The sequence below is a fragment of the Rattus rattus genome, chromosome 1 (genome assembly GCF_011064425.1).
Source record: "Rattus rattus isolate New Zealand chromosome 1, Rrattus_CSIRO_v1, whole genome shotgun sequence".
NCBI classification, from domain to species: domain Eukaryota; kingdom Metazoa; phylum Chordata; class Mammalia; order Rodentia; family Muridae; genus Rattus; species Rattus rattus.
In genome coordinates, this window is record NC_046154.1 from 226,190,633 (window position 1) to 226,203,936 (window position 13,304).

Sequence of the window (13,304 nt, forward strand, 5' to 3'; positions counted from 1 at the left end):
GAAAATGTTCATCATCCTTAGTCATCAGGGAAATGTAAATCAAAACAACCCTGAGATTTCACCTCACACCAGTCAGAATGACTAAGATCAAACACTCAGGTGACAGCAGATACTGGTGAGGATGTGAGAAAGAGGAACACTCCTTCATTTTTGGTGGGATTGCAAGCTAGCACAACCACTCTGGAAATCAGTTTGGGGATTCCTCAGAAAATTGGACATAGTACTACCTGAGGACCCAGCTATACCACTCCTGGGCATATACCCAAAAAATGCTCCAACATATAACAAGGACACATGTTCCACTATGTTCATATCAGCCTTATTTATAATAGTCAGATGCTAGAAAGAATCCAGATGTCTTTCAACAGAGGAATGGATACAGAAAATATGGTACATTTACACAATGTGGTACTACTTATCTATTAAAAACAATGACTACAGGAAATTCTTAGGCAAATGGATGGAACTAGAAAATATCATCCTAAGTGAGGTAACCCAATCACAAAAGAACACACATGGTACATACTCACTGATGAGTAAATACTATCCCAAAAGCTCAGAATACCCAAGAAACAATTCACAGACCATGTGAAGCTCAAGAAGAAGGAAGAACAAAATGTGGATGTTTCAGTCCTTAGAAGGGAGAACAAAATACTCACAGGAAGAAATACAGGGACAAAGAGTGGAGCAGAGATGGAAGAAAAGGTCATCCAGAGTCTGTCCCACATGGGGATCCATCCCATATGTAGCCACCAAATATAGTCACTATTGCTGATGCCAAGAAGTGCTTGCTGACAGGAGCCTGATGTGGATGTCTCTTGAGAGGCTTTGCCAGAGCCTTACTGATACAGATGAGAATGCTTGCATCTAACCCTTGAAGTGAGCATGGGGACCCAATGGAGGAGCTAGAGAAAGGACTGAAGGAGCTGAAGAGGTTTGCAACCCCATAAGAACAACAACATCAACAACCAAATCCCCCAGAGCTTCCAGAGACTAAAGCACCAACCAATGAGTACACATGGAGGGACCCATGGCTCCAGTAGCATATATAGCAGAGGATGGCATTGTCTGGCATCAATAGGAGGAGAAGCTCTTGGTCCTATGAAGGCTGGTTTCCCCAGTGTAGGGGAATGCCAGGGCAATGAGGTGGGAGTGGGTGAGTGGGAGTAGGAGCATCTTCATAGAAGCAGGGAGAGGGAGGATGCAAGAGGGGGGGAATGGGGATAACATTTGACATGTAGATACATAAAATATCCAATAAAAATGTTTTACAAAAAAGAACTACTCTATACATTGTCTAATCTTCTTGTTTCTATGTCACAATCCAGAAGCATGAAAAAAGCCAGAATTTTCTCCTGTAGCCCATTTTTCCATCACTTACTTAGTGGACAACAAATTGTTACTGGGGGCTAACATTCCTGCAGCAATTGCTATTTGAATGGAGGTTGAATGCTTTCAATTACTTTGCATATGGTCCATAGTGTTGCATCGTTTAATCAATACCATTCTGAACCTTGTTTCCCTTTTTTTAGACTGTTGCCCTAGCAAGATGTTTCCATGCATGCAAACTTTGGTCATCCAGTGTAAAAGACTACAACTCTCCACTGGTCCAGTCTCTGTTCCTAGGAAATAATACCTCAGGTAGGGTGTGTGTGAAAGGAGATTTTTTTTTTACATCACACTTCTGCATATGCAAGAGCGTAGCATCAGCATCTACTCAGGTCTGACAAGCTCACACGCATACACCACATACACCACAGCATGTGGATGGCATGGTGGTAAGAGCATGCGCAAGAGGGAGGGATCACACATTATGGTGGGACGTAGGGAGATTTGGGAGTTAAGTTTGCTTTTTCTGTAACAAAAACCTCTTGAAGAGCTAATAGTCTGTGAGATCTGCATTAGCCTCTTCTCAGTAGGGTATCCCATGATTTAATCACTGGACAGAAGGACCCATATCTTAACTCTCCAACAATGTCAGCATCACTATCTGGGGACAGGTATGTGGTATACTAACATTTAAGGGGCAAACCACCTCCAAGTCAAGGGGAAAGACATTCATTACATACCAATACAGAAGGTTTTCAGCTGATGCAAACAAACGCTCAGAGTACTAGTGAACTGTGAACCTGTGGGTGGCATTAGACTACTTCTGTAGCCTGTTTTCTTCTTGGAAGTTCAGTCCCAACCAGGCTCCGGGCCTTTCCTGGTAACTTCAAAGGCCCATCCCCCAGCGCTCTTCCCCACCTATGATTTTTACTCGGTTAAAGAGACCTGTGAGTTTTAGTAAAAGACAAGGGGCGTCTTGGGTGCTCTTGTTGCAGGATGTGGTCCACCATGTTTGGCCCCTCACTCTGGTGGTTTTGTCTTTTTCTATTTCAGGGAAGGCTTTTGATGTGTGTTATTACACGTATGATGATGGAAGAGACGGAATTAAAACTCAGAGGCTCAAGAGACTCGACAAAGGACGGCATGGTGAGAAGTGTAAGCAGAAAACACAGTCCTTCTCCCATCTTCTCCAGGCCCTCAACCCCAAAAAGGAGTCTTCGTCTGCTCCCTCTTCCTGTGGAAATGGAAACTACACAGTGTTCCAGCACACCTCCACCCTGCAGGATCTGCTATTCTCACAGCATTCACAAGGTGGAGGCCAGGAGGCAGAGATCTCTGAAAACTCACCTTGGCGCACTGCATTCCGTTGCTCAGGCTCGGCCTTGAACCACGTTAATACAGAACATCACTGACACGTCGCTCACTGTATTGACACTTTCAGGACTGCGTAAGTGTTCCTCTTCCAGGAAAAACTTCTGCCACCGTCCCCAATGTCCTTTGAAAGCTCTTCCTCAAAGTGATGCCGACAACAGTCCAGAAAGACAACAGTTAAAAGCCATCTACTCCTTAGAGGCCAAGCAAATGTCACTGAGTATACAGAGTCCCCACTCAGCTTGCAATGAGAAGGGCTCCTGAAGATGTCTTAAACACAAGCAAAACCACTGTCTCAGCTTCTCCTCCACCCCAGCCATTTCCCCACCACTGCTGGGTTTTCTTTCATAGCATCTGCCAAGTGCCACCCTCCTTCATCATGCTCCATAAATTATAACGAATCATAGCATTCTACAAAGATGCCTTTGAAATGCAAGCCATTATGAGCCTCTGTATTTCATACCTTGAACATCTTCCACATCTGACTGATTGCACTTGGCTTTCCATTTTCAATTCTTAGCAATGTCCACACTCTGAAGTATTAAAAAACCCTCTGTTAACTGTAGCACTAACCTCCACTCGCTGAAGAATAGTTTTACACAACCCACTCATTGCTACCCCAATCCATGTGCTCCCAACATGGATTTACATTCCCTGGCCTCTGAAGGTTGTGAACACCCTCACCAAGCACCTGCAGTCCCCAGGCATCTATGAAACTGCCCTGGAATCCCTGGGGCTCTACATACTGATGTGGGCTTCAGTAAAAGGGATGGCTGGGTGTGCCAAGCAGACGGTTTTTATTCTGGCATTTGCCAGAAGGGAAATTGCTAAAATGTTTTAGGGCCCCCTCAGGAAAATAAAAATGTCACAGTGCCTTTAGCTTTTATCCCTCACTAAAATCAATGTTTTCTAAAAAGAGAGAAGCTTTTAGTACTCTGGTAAGAGTTTTGCTTCAGATCCAGCTCACGTTAATTAGGCACATACTTTTGGCCAGAGTTTTTAATAACTTCATTCCCATCACGATCAGCTATGAATCATCTTCACATCACAGTTGTAGAAGTAAGATGGAGATCGCAACAGCCTACACAGGCCACTCTGTGCTAGGGCAGAAGCAGAAGGATCCGAGTCTGGCTCCTGGAACTCTGGTTTGGGTGCCCATATCATTCTGGGTCGCTGCACCTCCACACACCACACATGCATGGCAAGGGAGGCTAAGTGGAAATGCATTATGGCTGAGTCCTACACGGACCTGGCTTGCTCACGCAGTCTTTGGACCACTCTTTACTGAGAAGCATCGATGTTCCAGATACTCTTTCAAGAAAAAGAATAAATGAAAATGGACAGAACTCCCTGGCTCACCTCTACTGTGGGTCATGGCTAACAATCAAGGTACAATATCCAATATATAGTATTTTAGCACTCAGTCAGAAACTAAGTCCTTAGCAGTAAATACGAAGAGGAAAACAGCGACTACTGAGAGAGTGAAGGTTTAAGAGCATATCAAGCATATCTTCTTGAGCAGGAAACAATTTCTGGGGCTTTGGATGCATTGGGTCATTCACTGTTGGTGTTTGTTGTCTGGGGATGGTAGAAGCATCATTTCACTTCAAGGAACTACAGTGCAAGAATCAATTTGACATTGTTAATCAACTGCCCCCAACTTACCAATCATCTCTACTTTGGCTGGTATATACGATCGCATCTAAGGACCAAATGTACTGATATGTTCTGGACAGTGTTTTGTTATGTCAAAGCAACATTCAGAACTGGCATTCCAAGGGATGATATCCCTGATTTTCAACATGTTACCCAACTGTGTTTGAAAGTTGCTAACTTCCTATAACTCTTTCTATAATCTGTTAACAGTCACTGATGGACAAATACATTGTCTTGCCTCACACTTTGAGAGGCCAGGCTGTGACTGTGTGGAAGTGGTATTTTAAGGTCTCTCCAGGTGTGTGAGACTGGAAAGAGTGCTGGGTCCCATTATTATTTCAAGAACATACAGTGATATAAGGACTTCTTAGGATCCCTCCTCTTAAAGGTTCCATCACTTCTTAATAGTGGAAAGACCCTGGGGACCAGGCCTTTTGCACAAAGGCCCTAAGAGAACAGCCAGTGTCCAAACAGAATCACTGAATCTTCTGTACATGACAGAAGGTCTTTTGAGTTCAGACACTTGGTACTTTCCAACATAAGTTGCCTATAATAGCAAGATGATTGTGAATTCCCCATATCTGATGCAAGCTTGAGCTCAGAAGTGGGTCTGCCATAGAGTTTACACATGTAACGCACAGGTGCAAATACCAGTGAAAGAGAAGATCTCCCTCCCTCCCCCCCACACACACCGAGGAAGTAAAAACACAAATGAAATCTTATTTCTTTAAAGGAACACTGACGTCGACTTAGATCTGGTGTGGCAAACAGCCCGTGCTAAGAAAACGATTTTAATTTAAGGTAGGACTATAAACTAAAAAGTCACGGTTTCTTAGAAAAAAAAAAAGTTTCAAAGGCAGCAGTTCCTTAAACAGCTTAGAAAATAGCAAAATTGACTTCGGCTCTGGATAAAGCTCTGGGACATAGATATAATTGTGGAGATGATTAATTTTTATTGTGTGCAACTAGGGAATCTGCCTGGGAAAGGGACAACACATGGCCGTTATTTATATATTCCTGTTATCTCTGAGAGACAGGGACAACATAGGAAACACCAAAGTTTACCATGGTGTATAGTCATGATTGTCTCCTCCTTCCTTCCTCCCTCAAACCTTTCTCCCCTCCCTCCCTCCTTCCTCTTTTTTCTTTCTCTCCATCCCTCCATCCTTCCTCTACTTCTTTCCTTTCTTTCTTGCACTGTTCTTGAGATGAGGCCTTGCCTTTGAACTCTCCATCCTCCCGCCTCAGTGTCCCACTTCACTGATTAGTTTTCAAATCTTGGGCTGTGCAAAGACATCTCTCAAAGCACAGAGACATCAAGGACTGAATTTTCACTTCACTCTCCTGTGACTTCAAGCCCACTGGCTTTATATATTGCTTCATATGCCAAAAAGATGTACCTTTTAAATCTTTTTACATTTAAATTTTTACATTTTTTATGTTTCAATGCTAACATGTTTTCAGTACACTAACCAGACTGAAAGCACTCATTCTGTGGCTTCTTGGTAAGTAAATTCATCATTCTAGAAAGTACACATACATAAGTTATTATAGAATGACTTATGTACAAATCCACCCACCACAAGCAGTTATAAGTTTTAATGTTAATTTAAAATAGTCAAGATAGGTGAGGTTTAGAATAGAAAAATGTGTGTGTTTTAAACTGTTGGTTATGCTTAAAATTTTAAGGAAAGAGAAGTAGCATAACAATGGATGGATAGTTACAGAAAGGAAGAAAATAGATACGGATCCTTAAATCTAGCAAGTCGGGGCTGAAATTACATAGGTTTTATGTGATATTGAACAACTGGCTTAAACTCACCCAGCCTTATCCCAATTGAGTTTAACAGTACATGATGTATTCAGTTTTGGGCAGATTAAATGGAAAACTCTGGTATAGAGTTCTTAGGCCAGTGTAGCACACAAATGTGTTTAGCAAACATTACCTGCACATAAATAGCTATGTATGTATGCATGTGTGTATGTATGCATGCATGCATGTATGATTCCTCACATTTTAAACCTGTGTGAGACATAAAAGTTATACAATCTGTTGGTTTTAATTGGTTCTTATTAGCATCAAGATCCCTTATTAGGTGTATGACAAAACTCTTTTAAAGTTTTCTGCCAAATTAAGAGGTCAGGTTGGCACGTTCATATCTTCACCACACACATGCTCCTATTATTTCTGGTCAATACAATACACTGTTTTATTAATCTTACCATCACTTATCAAAATACCAATACCCTTGTTAAGATTTAAACATTCAGAAAATGTGACTTTCCCAAGTAGTCAGCAGCCTAAAGAGATCCAGAATAATAGATGTTTATGTCTGATATCTATGGAATCACTATGTAAGACTCATGACAGCTTTAGTACTAGTGATATTCTCAGTACCACACTGAGTACTACTGTTTGGGTATTAACCACCTATTTGATACCACACTGAGTAATACTATTTCAGTACTGACTATATATTTGGTACAACAGTCCCCTACTCTTGCAATAACCATATTAAATCATTATTTTATTGAGGGGGGTGAGAATTGGTCAAAGCCCTAGGAGTGTCAGCAAGTGCTTAAATTTGAATTTTAACCTGTTTCAGATAAATCCCAAGCCTCAGCCTTTGAACTGACACCTTAGGCATCCTGCTGCTTACTTTAGTAAGCCTAAGTCTTGTCTTCACATTATCCCAGAAGCATTACCTGTCCTTCTTCGTATTTGAGAATATGAAAGTCCATCTCTGATTTACAAGCCTGAAGTCACATTTAATAGATCTGATGGCCCAACTAGGAAACGCAGGCAATGTCTAGTCAGTAACACAACATACTTGGCTCATGACGATTAAGCAATGTGTATAAAACATCTTTATGACCAAGGCAACATGATAGTTGTAGCTGTAAGACTTGAGAAAAGCCCACTGATCCTTGTCCACAATGTCCCACTCACAGAGACACAGAGACAGAGATTGATGTAATAAACAAGAGGTTTTACTAGTCCAGTGTACTAGGCTCGTTCTGCAATAGGGGCAGAGGCGACCCCAGGAACAAAGGCACATACTTTTTATACTGTTTTAGGAGCACAAATTACATCAGCAAGGTTACAGTTTAAACTTAGTGGCTAAGCATATTGACTTTTAAATCTATTGGCTAGTAAGTATGACATACATTCAAGCTCTGGCAGGGAGATACCTTTGGCCCTGAAGAGGAGTAGTAGGGGATCCTGCCCCCTTGTGGTTGTCATACTTCTAGAATGGGGTGCTTACTCAGCAAATTCTTGTGGAACTCCCCGGCAGGAAGTTCCTGACACCTGATGTTTTCTAAGAGAGCTTTTTTCTGCTTGGTCCCCACATTCCACATAGCTACTCTGTCAAGTCCAGATCCTTACTAAGAATCTTTCTATTCAAAGGACTCCACTCCTAATAAATTATCAAGTCCAAATGGTCACCATAGAATCAGTGCTGGAAAACATGGGTATAGATAAGAAAGTCCACAGCAAGAAAATAATCAACCAATCATTAACTATTTAAATTATGTACAAGTACAAATGGAAGAAACAATTGGAGTGCAGAAAATGGTGCAAAATGGAAAACTTCAAAATCTAAAAGCCACAACACAAGCTTTGCAGTTAAACAAATGAGCATTAAACTCTAATTTCCTTTAACTGATTATATAAGTTAGGTAACATTTGTCTTTTTTTTTTTCTGAGTCCTGTTCAGCCATGACAGGGACAGTATGACATGATTCCCATCCCTGGAACAAAGCCAGCAGGGCAAGGGTCTTCACAAGTGTTGATGGTTGCTGTGGGTATAAATCTTTTTTGTTTTAAATATATACATATTTTGCTTTATGGTCGCCCCTTTGGAGAGTGTCCTCTCTGCCAAGACTAATGACAGCAAGAGCCTAGGAGGCAAGAATGCAATTAATGTCTCAGCAAAATGGTAGGCTGTGGGAAAGAACTCTGAAAACATGAGTTCAAAAATATATAATTTCTTAACTGAAAGACTTAAGGATGCAATATGAATTATATGAGGGACTTTGCAAACCTAGAAAAACAGAGGCACCTGCACTATGAGCCAGCTTGTCAGAAAGATACAAAGTCAGACAGATTCCTGAGTTCAAGGTCAGCCTGGGACTGAGGAAGGTCTAGGCCCAGGCATGGTAAGAGTGGTAATTTCAGGGTGGGGCTCAACCCAACTAGTTTATCATCTGTGCTTAACAAAGACAGGCAGATCTCTGAAAATATGTTTGCTGTCTCTTTCTAAGAATCAAGGGACTAGGGTCATGGGATGCTGATTCATGGGATAATCAGAAAGGACCCTGAGATAATGGCTGAATTGATGTATAAATAAAAGACAAGTCTTTTGATCAGCAATGAATGAGCTATCTAGAGAGTTATTAGAATAGAAAGAAAAAGCAGAACATATGCTTTCAGCTTATAATCCACACATTCAAATTCTTTGTTTTACTGCTCCCCTTCCTCAGAACCCCTCTCCAAGCTGAGACTAGTCCTTGGCATTGTTTTATTATTTTATTGTTGGTTTTTGCTTTTGTTTTGTTTTCACTGTCACTTTTAGCTGATAATAAAAATACTGGCCTTATAGGAATCTGATGGCAATTAAATGACATAGAAATTGAATGGCAATCAAGAAGATGTATAAATTGCTCCTACTGTGTTGAGTGAAATATATAGAAAGGCATCATCCAACACTAACACTGGCTACTTTCTGGCCCTGGCAGATCTTACTAACCCCATGCCTAGCCCCACGCAGGGACTGCCCATCTCATGCTACAGATTCTGCTAACATTCCCAGCGAGCCGCCCCCTGTGGTTAGCTGTCACAAATCCCCATAACCAGGTAAAATCAAAACTCTAGAGGCTTCTAATTTATCAGTCAGATTTATATTAGTAAGTTCTCAACCCACAAAACACCTGCAAAACTCAATTGATATAAATACAAGTTGCACACCTAGATGGGGCAAATGCACCCTACTTATTAATTAATCGTCTAAGAAATCCCCAATACTTATGACTCCCAGGACTGTGTGGTTCTGGCTCCTCTTCCTCTCTTATAGGCTCCATCTTGTCCCCTCCCCTCCATCTCTTCCTCTGACTTTGTCTCTAAGACTCTCAGTCTGCTTTCCTTTTCCACTGCCCAATCATAGGCTCTCACCTTATCTTGTGCCTGTCTTCACCTGCATTATAGACAGCAACCCACACTACTACCCCTGAGACAGTTGCCCTGAGAAAGGGTTTTACTCTCCCATTACTTTCCTAAGGTGCAGGCCTTAGTAATATGACTAACACAGTTGGACTAGTCTTATTATAATGTTGATACTTCAACTATCTCGATGAAATAAGGAGTTACAGAATGGTTCCCCCTAAACTTGTGCAAATGGTGGCATCCCAAGACAGACCCAGAGTAGAAACCAACCTCCTGCTCAGCCACTTGTATACTTTGGCTCCAAAGTAGCCTTGGAATCTTTTCCCCTTCAGGCCTAAATTATAATATTCCTCTTACCCATCATTTTATTTTTAATTGATTCTCAGTATGTAGTCTTAGCTAGTTTGAAGCTCACTGTGTTGACCAGGCTGGCCTCATATTTGTGCCAATCTTCCTACCATCGCCCCAAAGTGCTGCAATTGCAGCTAGGTCCACCAGGTCTGAAGCTTAGCCTCTTTGATTTTAAAAGTGGGGTAACAGAGTGACAATGTTAAAGGGCACAGGACAAGCCTAACCACTTCTCAGGCAAGCAGTTTCTCCTCACCTAACTCTTCCATTTTCCAGCAGGCCATGCTTCCCAAGGTACTTTTCTCTGAACCAGGAATCCAACTTCCTTCCATCAGAGAATCAAAAGGGTGACACTCAAGCCAACCATGGCGAACCACAGAGTTCTCACTTAGGTCCAGATCCCGGCCAGTCTCAGCCCACAGGGTGGGATGCAAGCAATTAGGTCTTGGTGTTGAGAAAGAGGCCCCTCCCTGATAGAGAAAAAGCATGTTGAGTGTGTCAGACTGCACTAGGCCGAACAGGCCAGCAGTAAATTATTTTTCTTAGGAACCTTAAAATAGTTCCACTTTCCCAAAGAAGGCAAGCTGGGGTGTCTGTGCCTTATTTATGAAAAGCTTCTGAAGCAGTCCGCCTAGGAAAAGCAAACACATTACTTCACTGTCTGCTACAGCAACCCCACTACTGTTTATCCAGAGAAAATGAAATCAGTATGCTGGGGAGATGCTCACTTTTGCACAATGATCAATATAATTCACTAGAGCCAACTGATGTGTCTTTCACAGATAAACTAAAGAAAACGCAGTGTGTATAAACACCTGGAAATATTATTCAGCCATAAAAAGAGTGAAATCCTGTCATTTACAGTAACATGGGTGAACCTAGGAGAAACTATGTTAATAGAAATAAATTAACAAAAGGAGACCAAGAAACTCCATGATGTTACTCATTTGCAGTATTTAAAGATGGTTATTATAAAAGTAGATAATAAGCTAGCAGTTACCTGGAGATAGGAATATCAGCATAGAAGATGAAATAGGTAGAAATGGACTAATAATACAAGATTACTACTAAGAGAAAATTCCATATTGTATTGCATAATAGAGTAATGACGCTGTGCATTTCAAAAGAACAAGAAGTCAGGACCTTTAATGTCCTCCTCACAAAGAGCCAATAAGTGCTTGAGGTGGTAAATATGTTATATACCCTGTTATCATTATGCAAAGGGTTCATATCTTGAAATGTTACATTGCAATCTATAAATGCATGCATATCAGTATATGTCAATTAGAAGTAAATGTTGAGCAAAGATGGCGCTGGCTTTGCCAAAACAGTGGATAGAACCTCAGTGCTGTCAGCTGGCCACCTGCATCAGAACCTTACTGGACCATGATCCTGCCTCAGATCACGAGCCATCTGGGTGAGCCCTGTCCTTTCCATCATATCCAAAGCATAACTTTTTCTCCTTTTCTAAGGTGTTAGCCCTATATACACACACAAACACACACACACACACACACACGGAGGAGAGAGGAGGAAGCAACAATCAAATCCTATAGGATGGATCCATGAGCACACTGGACCATGTGGCAGCCTTACCCTTCCACATATTTCCCTGAGAATAAAACTCTATACACCTGAAATATTCCTTAGCAGTGCTTTGTGGGTGAAATAAAATGAGACTTCATTTTTAAACTCCATTGTTTGCTACCTGGCACATCGAAGTGACTTAACAAATTATAGTTATAGGGTGGGGTGGTAGACACTCATGATCCCAGCACTGGGGAGACAGAGACTGGTGAGGATCTCTGGAGTTTGCTTGCCAGTCAGCCAGTTTGTGTGCAAGCTCTAGACCAATAAAAGACTATGTCTCCAAAAAAAGTCAACAGTACCAAGGTGTCCTCTGGCCTTCACAAGCACCTCTATATAGTGTGTGTGTTGGCACACACACAAACAGGCACACATGTATTCATACCTCTAAATAAATTAATTAAATGTGGCTAGTTGCCATTATGATAGTTATCATACAAAATATGCATATTTGTGTATATATATCTTATAAAATACATATTCAGTTATGTAATAGTAAAGTAATTTGGTGATGCAGTATCTATTAGAAGTCTCTAGAACAGTGGTTCTCAACCAGTAGGGTCAAATAACCCTTTCACAGGAGTCCCATATCAGATATCCTGCATATCAGATATTGACCTTATGGTACATAAGAGTAGCAAAATTATAGTTATGAAGTAGCAAAAAAGAATGGTTTTCTGGTCAGGTCAGGGTCCATAACATGAGGAATTGCATTAAAGCGTCAGAAAGGCTATAGAGAAACAGGATACATAAAATGAATGTCTATTGAAAAGGCCTGTATTACTGTCTTAGATTGGCTTGTATGAAATAGCCTGGGTAGTCCAACGCTGACTGTCTTCACACTGGAGAGACCAATTGCCTCTCAATTTGCCAGTCTAGTTGCCTCTTCACTCCCAATCTGGTACTGAAGACCTGGAGGACTCCTGGAGGGCCACTGCTTTTCAGTAGCTGTTGAAAGAACAAAGGTGCGTATACTAATATCGTCCCTCAAAGATTGGAAGAAGCAGCTGCAGACACAACAGGGTAGGTGAGCTTACCAGCAGAAGACAGGAAGGCAAGAAGCAAAGTGTTTTCCCTCTTATTCTTCCTTTTCATCTGGGCTGCCACCAGAAGGTGCTGCCCACATTTATTTAGGGTTGTCTCACTTCAAAAGTCCTGCTCAAGAAAAGCTCTCACAGATGTTCTGACTCATATCACTTAGCTGATTCCAGATTCCGTCAAGTTGACATGACACCCAGATGGGATCTTGTTATCACTGACCACTCTTTCAGAGCTGCAGGCTCATTCTGGACCATGAGAAGTTCTGAACGGGTACTGCAGTTTCACATGTGAGGAATGCCATACTGAAAAACATGCTGGTGGGCTGGACAATGGCTGCTGCCATAGAGAAGGGACAGCTACTGAAATTGTGTTCCAAGCAGGTTTCCCACAGGAAACTGCATTGGTGACCAAAGCTGAATAGCAACAAGTCAGGCAAAGAAAGAATTGGAGGGTAGAAGCCTCCAGGCCTAGAAATTGGCAAGTTCTTAAAAAATCCTGATGTGAGGATGCCTCTGAGATTGAAAGAAAAGAAAAAACAAAAGCAAGTTTGCTTTTGGTGATAAAGCAGAAGAACTCTAAAACGGCGTCAGAGACCAGGCAGGGCCAAATCCAGTGAGCACCAGGGTTATACCAACGGTCTGGGATTTCATCTCAAGGGCAATGGAAAGCCACGGGAGTTTTAAGCAGAGAGGTAATGGGGTTTGGCTCTAATTTTTAAAATGTCTCTTTTTTTTAATTGGTTATTTTATTTATTTACATTTCAAATGTTCTCACCCTTCCAGGTTTCCCCTCTGCAGACCCCCTATCC